Source organism: Tarenaya hassleriana, unplaced genomic scaffold, assembly GCF_000463585.1.
Source record: "Tarenaya hassleriana unplaced genomic scaffold, ASM46358v1 Cleome92, whole genome shotgun sequence".
NCBI classification, from domain to species: domain Eukaryota; kingdom Viridiplantae; phylum Streptophyta; class Magnoliopsida; order Brassicales; family Cleomaceae; genus Tarenaya; species Tarenaya hassleriana.
The window spans coordinates 96,243-103,733 of record NW_010971581.1 but is presented as its reverse complement, the minus strand read 5'-3'; positions in this window follow the sequence as shown (position 1 = coordinate 103,733).

Here is a 7,491-nt window from a genome sequence, read left to right as displayed (position 1 = left end):
AAGCCTCAACCCGATAAGGGTGACTATTATTACTGCGGAGTGTCTGGACACTGGAAGCGTAATTTTCACCTTTATTTGGAGGATCTGAAGGACAAGAAGCTTGATGAAGCTTTTGCCTCAGGTATTCATGTTATAGAAGCTAACATCTGTGGCGAAAAAGGCAAAAGTTGCCTCTACGCCTAAGCCTAAGCCCGATAAGGGTGACTGTCATTACTGCGAAGTGTCTAGACACTGGAAGCGTAATTGTCACATTTACTTGGAGGATCTGAAGGACAAGAAGCTTGGTGAAACTCCTGCCTCAGGTATCCACGTTATAGAGGCTAACATCTGTACTATATCTTCGTGGGTATTAGATACCGGAAGTGCCTCACACATTTCTTGAAATGTGCAGGGACTAAGAAGAAGTAGGATACTAGCTAAGGGAGAAGCGGATCTACGCATCGAAAATGGAGCAAGAGTTGCTGCATTGTGTGTTGGCGTTTATGATTTGCATCTGCCTTCTGGACTTGTTTTAGAATTAAGTAATTGTTACTATGTTACTGCGTTTAGCATAAACATTATTTCTATTTCTTGTCTGGATTTGGATGGTTTTTGATTTGTGATTGAGAACTCGAGTTTGATGATTTATCGAGATAGTATTTACTATGGTAATGGTTATCTAGTAAATGGTTTATACGTCTTGAATGATCAGCCTTCGAACTCAACATCGTCCATCTATAACGTGAGTACTAAACGGTTTAAGCCGAACGACTTAAACCCAACCTTCCTCTGGCATTGTCGTCTAGGCCATATAAACGAGAAGCGCATTCAGAAGCTTAATTCTGAAGGTCTTCTGGATTCATTTGACTTTGAGTCCCTTGAATCTTGCGAGTCTTGTTTGATGGGCAAGATGACGAAGCATCCTTTCAAAGGGAAAGCACAGAGAGCGACAGAGTTATTGGCTCTCATACATTGTGATGTATGCTGACCAATGAGCTGTCCAGCTAGAGGAGGTTATTTGTATTTCGTACGTTCACTGATGATTTCAGTCGATACGGTTATGTCTATTTGATGAGACATAAGTCTGAAACACTTGAAATGTTCAAGGCTTTCAGAAATGAAGTACAGAACCAGCTTGGCAAGACGATCAAGACACTTCGATCTGATCGTGGTGGCGAGTATATGAGACAAGAGTTCACTAACTATCTGGTTGATTGTGGTATTGTATCACAATTAACTCCTCCTGGAACGCCAAAGTGGAACGGCGTGTTTGAACGGAGGAACCGAACACTTTTAGACATGGTTCGGTCGATGATGAGTTAGACAGATCGTCCGAAGTCCTTTTGGGGCTATGCTTTAGATACCGCTGCGTACTTGCTGAATAGGAGTCCAACGAAGGCGGCTGAAATGACACCATATGAGATATGGACAGGGAAGCGTCCCGCGTTGTCGTTTGTCAGAATTTGGGGTTGCGACGCTTACGTGAAGCGTCAGACGACTGATAAGTTATCCTCCAAATCTGATAAGTGTTTATTTGTAGGCTACCCTAAAGAAACTAAGGGTTACTTGTTCTAGTCGGAAATGGTACGAGAACCAAACCGTTGAAAAAAAACCGGAGAACTCAGATCGATTCAATAGTCTAAAACCCTGGATGCATGAACGAACGCTATCATAATCCCTAGGCAAATATTCATCTCTCAATGCAATACTTGTTCTATTTATTGAGTTATTTCCGGGTTAGAATCCCATATGTCTATGCGAATTAAAACCCTAAGTTCATTCAATCAAGTGGCCAACAAGATCAAACGCATTAAGATCAACTCAATAAACCGAATAGAATAAATAAATCCACAAAGTCTGGAATTAAAACCAAAGATCCCTACATTGCAAATCTCTAACCTACAGCAAATGAACTACTCGATAAACATCTAGACGTCGGGATTCATATCAGTACAACAAAATATCGTAAAATAGAAGAAAGGAAGAATGCTTAGTCGATTTCTCGGCTTCGTAATCTCCGTCTTCTACTCCGATCTCTTGCCTCTTGATAATCTCCCTCTTCTTGTGTGCTCTAGGGTGTGTTTTCTGTGAAAAGTCTGAATGTTTTCAACCTTGGGGGCTAACCCTACTTAATCCTTCTTTTTCTGGGCCAAAATTCGGAATATTTCCAAAATCTAGTACGTGACCCGATCGTGTGGCTGAAAGTGACACGATCGTGTCACTTAGCAGTTTTGACGGGCTTCACAAATTCACTCATAACTTTCTGCTCCGACATCGGATTGGTGATCTTGGCTCTATGCGTAGATATCGAAGAGAGATTTCCAATGATGTAGAGAATGTATGATTTGGACTTGTAGAGTGAAAGTTATTGAACTTGCAAGATTTGACGTTTCTGAGCTTCACGTTTTCTCCGAAACAACTCCAAATGTTCCCGGTTTGTCTGTGATGTTCCGTAATCCATGTTTTCAACTCTTTTTGCTCTCTTTATGTGTGAAAACCTGTTTAAACACCAAAGAACAAAACCATGCAATATCGAAGCCAAATGTGCCCTAGAATGTCTACAAATATGTAAAACCCAGTGAAATACGCTAGACATCCTATATCAAAACATCACCCAAAGTATGTGTTATCAAACTCCCCCTGACTTAAACCTTTGCTCGTCATCGAGCAAATACTCCATGAAAAACGGTCTGAAAGGAGGGCGAGACAATGACATAACTCAAAATGATAATCGAGAGCGAAACCTCTATCCGACCTAGATCCCCGTGAACAATGATCAAGTCTGTCTAGTATGATCTCCCTCTCTAAAGGATAATCTTTCCTAGCCATGGGATCTATACCGCTACCTAGAACCAATCCAAGAACTTCAATCATCTACCAAGCATGTTTCTCGAACTTATTACACCATTCTACCTAATCGTAGTCTACGCTTTCGGCGTTCATTCTTTTTCTCTTTCTCTCTTTTTTATCTCATCTAGCTAGATTTTATCTCTTTTTTTTTTCTTTTGCTAACTTCAATTTTTTTTTCGATTTTGTTTATTGGATAACCCGACCCACAACTTAGACCCGAACCATCAAATCGATGCACTCATGTCCTCGAACGATTTTCGTTGACGAGTTAATGACAGCGGAGTGTCGAGATGCTCACTATCTTTTTTGCACATGAAGAAATAAGAATGCACTTGATAACAAACTTTACCGATTTCAGCAAACATGGGAAAAGTTCTTATAGAAACTTTTCTACTTGGCTAGACAACATCGGTCCCACGGGTTCCAACCAACGATTTCTACCCCACAAGCCATTCTAAACAATCCTAAAGGTCAAGCAATCAATTCAACAAAATTTAACCACGTTCAACGGATCACAAGGTTTTCAGGATGTTTCTACTCTCTCATGCCATAGATCATCATATCAATGCTCAAAATGATTTTATGCACGTGATATATCCTAAACACTATATGAGAATGCATAACCCTAACAACAAACTATATGATCTGAATGCATCCTATATACCCATGCAACTAAAATGTGAAAATAAAAGGAAAAAATGCATGCAACTCTACTCTATATGGATATGGTTTAGCATTAGACGAATCCTCCCCCAGACTTGAACTGGACACCATCCTTGGTGTCAATTCTCGTCTAGTAGAGGCAACCAATAAGATTCGCCAAAAGAGAAGCAAATCAAAAAGGGAAAAGAATACTTAGCTCGCGATGTTCGTTCACTCGCACTTAAGTCTGCCTACGTCTATCGCATAGCTAGCTTCCTTGCCTCCTCAATAGCTCCTCATTAGAACTCATCCTGGTGATAAGAGACACAAACCAATATCCGATGCAAAAAGAAAAATGAAAGAAAGAAAAAAACTAACCTACGAACTCGGGTTGCCTCCCGGGAACGCTTGTTTAAGGTCGTTAGCTTGACCGAACCTTCTCAACTACCATACGGGTCTAAGAGGTGAATATTAGCGATCTTTCGCCAACCTGGATCATGAAGTATAGGAGCATAATGGTCTGAGAGCATAGTCACGTGTTTAGTTGAGTGAGAGGAGTCGGGAATGCCCATGTGAGGTGAAAACGAGTCATGTGGCTGATTAGGGTCCTGACACGATCGTGTGAAAATGGGAGACCCGATCGGGTGAGTAATCTGTGACTGAGAGTTTCGGATTAGTGCTGGGACACGATCGTGTTGCGCAGTAGACACGATCGGGTCAACTTCATGTGTCTTTCGTTTCTGGATCAAGGATGAGACACGATCGCGTGGCAGGGATGACAGATCGGGTCAGACTGCTGAATTTTTCCGGAAGTTGACGTACCGTCAACACGATCGTGTTGCAAAAGGGACACGATTGTGTTGCAAAAGGGACACGATCGGGTCAGATGGCTGTTTCGCGCATACAGCATTGCGACTTCGGACACGATCGTGTGACAAGCTAGACACGATCGTGTCTGTAGATGACGGTTGCTTTAGATTTTTGTCCAGAGTAAATTCTACCGTCTCATCGCCAATCTTCATAGTGAGTCGACCTGCTCGAACATGAATGATAGCATCTACAGTGTTAAGGAATGGACGACCAAGAATTATAGGTACCTTAAAGTCTTCGTCTATGTCGAGAACCACGTAGTCAACTGGGATATAGAAGTTCCCAACTTTCAGTGGCACATCCTCAAGTATCCCGGCAGGGTATTTAACGGAACGATCGGCAAGTTGAAGAGACATTCTAGTGGGCTTTAGCTCACCCACATTCAGCTTCTTGAAGATCGATAATAGAAGAAGACTGACGCCGGCTCCTAGATCACAGAGTGCACGATCGATGGAAACATTACCCAATTTATAAGGGTTTGAGAAACTACCTGGATCAGGCCGCTTAAGCAGAAGCTCGTGTTGGATCAAAGCGCTGCATTCGGCAGTAAGCGCTACAATTTCTTTCTCAACGACCCTCTTTTTGGTCAGGATGTCCTTCAGATACTTCGTGTATGAGGGAATCTGCAAAATAGCGTCAATGAATGGCATGGTTACCTCGAGTTTCTTCAGCATCTCAACGAACTTCGCGAACTGGCTATTTTCGCTGTGCTTCCTCAGGCGAGATGGGAATGGTACTGGTGGTCTTCTAGGAGGAGGAGGCACGTAAGCCGGTTCAGGTTCATCATCGGGGATGTCTATAACTGCAGTCTTCGAGCTTTTTCCTTGTTCAACCATTGGTTGGTCTTCCGCATCTACCTGCTTACCACTTCTCAAAGTAATCGCATTGACATGTTCACGGGGGTTAGTCTCAGATTTATCTGGAAAAGATCCGGACGGTCTTTGAGAGGCTGATGCTAGCTGAGCGATCTGGTTGTCTATGAGCTTAAAATGAGCATCAATATTCGCAAACTGCGCGCGAAACTCCTGAGTTGTCTTCTCCTGTGTCTGGATAAACTGTTAAAGAAGAGCATGTGTATCTTGAGCCAGATCGCGGTTACCTGGAGGTGTAGGGTTCTCGTAGGATTGCCCGGGACCTCTGTAGTTGGAGTTCTGATTAGGATCCCTGGATTGAAAAGCAAAACTGGGAGGAATCCTCTGGTTCGAGTTGTTGGATGCTCTGAAGTTGTTCGGCACGGGATTCTCCACATTGTTTGACTTGTAGGAGAGATTGGAATGATTCTTCCACCCTGGATTGTATGTGTTCGAGTAGGAGTTATTGGCCACGTTGTTCACCCCTTCGAGCCTCCCATCCAATGCGTACATACCGAGCTTCTCTTGTGTTGGCGTCAAATGCTTGGTCCTAAAGGGTCGGTTGGAATCTTCGAGCTTAGCATGGAGAACAACCAATTGTTCAAGAACCATCTGCATGGTCTGATCATTGCATTCCCTTGGCGGATCTCTAGAGTACTCGCTCGGGGCGTCGTCTTCTTGGGCCATCATCTCAATATGATCTTCTAGCTCGACGAATGACTTGTTCTGATGCTCCCACCACATGAAGCTCGAATCAAAGTCTTGGTATCCATTCTGAGTCCTCGGAAGAAGGTGTTGATCAAGTAGTTCTTGTCAAGTCCGTGATGAGGGCAATGTTGGTTGTGATGCTCTAGGATGATCCGTGATATGACACTTTGACTTTTTATTGATTCATTGGTTCATGAATGCATTACTCTTCCCGTTATATGATTGGCATGTTTGTTATATTTCGATATCCTTGAATCATTAGAGAATTATTCTAAACTCCCTGGTTAGTTATCATTGTGGGAACAATGATGAATTAAGACTAGCATGAGGTGTGATTGATGCATTGGATGCATATCACAATCATGGGTACTCGTTGTGAACGAGTGACTGGATGACCCGTATGAGATTGTCACATGGACAGAGTCATGACTTGAATCTCATACAACGGTTCGTTCTTGGATCCTCAGACCTGAGATGTCTAGAGTATCTGATATGAGGAGTAGCATGTCTTGACTACGTCAAACGTCATCTTTAACCGGATGATTATAATGGCGTTGATCAGATACGTTCACGAATCATATGGAGATAGTAGACATGTAATATGGGACTTGTCACCTCCTTAACAGGAGAGATATCGCTGGGCCCTCTTGTGGAAATCAAACTATGAAAACGTGTGACCACGCTATAGATGAAGTTGCATCTATTTTATTAGTCGATTTGCCAAGACGAGAAAGCGGTTGAACTTGAAGGGTGGCTCACACCATGCCCTTGTTCAACTTATGATATCGTGAGACAAAGGATCAGAACTCGAGCTGTTATTACCTCGGTTAGATCACCTCTAACTCAATTCAACGTGGATGGTCATGGCGTCTTGCTAGAGGCTAACCATGACTTGTAGATCGGGAATGGTTCTCGAGGCTGCTGCCACTGCGAATGGGCCTACAGGGTCACACACCATTAGGGATGGACTTATATGTGAAGTATCGGAAAGGAAGACTTGGATTTGGTCGAACAAACGGTTTTCGGATCAAATGACGGTTTCAGCCTTCTGACTCGGACTGAGTCAGTATTTGACTCGGACCGAGTCAGTTCCATGCGAGTCGTAGCCCATAAAGTGTTTTGGGCTTGGCTGATATTTTGACTCGGACCGAGTCAAAGTTTTTACTCGAACAGAGTCAACTCTAAATGGACCGAGTCAAAAGTTGATGATGGGCTTGGACTGATTCGTTCTGACTCGACCGAGTCAAAGTTCTGACTCGGACCGATGTTTTGGGCTTGGCTGATGTTTTGACTCGGTCGAGTCAAAGTTTTGACTCGGACCGAGTCAATACTAAATGGGCCGAGTCAAGAGTTGACAATGGGCTTGGGCTGATTCGTTCTGACTCGCCCGAGTCAGAGTTCTGACTCGGACCGAGTCAATACTCGGTTTCTAACTTATAAGGAGGTGTTGGACGCCGTCCTAACGGAAGAACTCAACTTTCAGAACCCTAAGACAAATCTAGAACACAAGAAAATCGTTTCTTTTGAGGTTCTAGTTCCCGGGATTCGATCCCAAGTCTCGGAAACCCTAATCACTTCATAGATCCTAGCA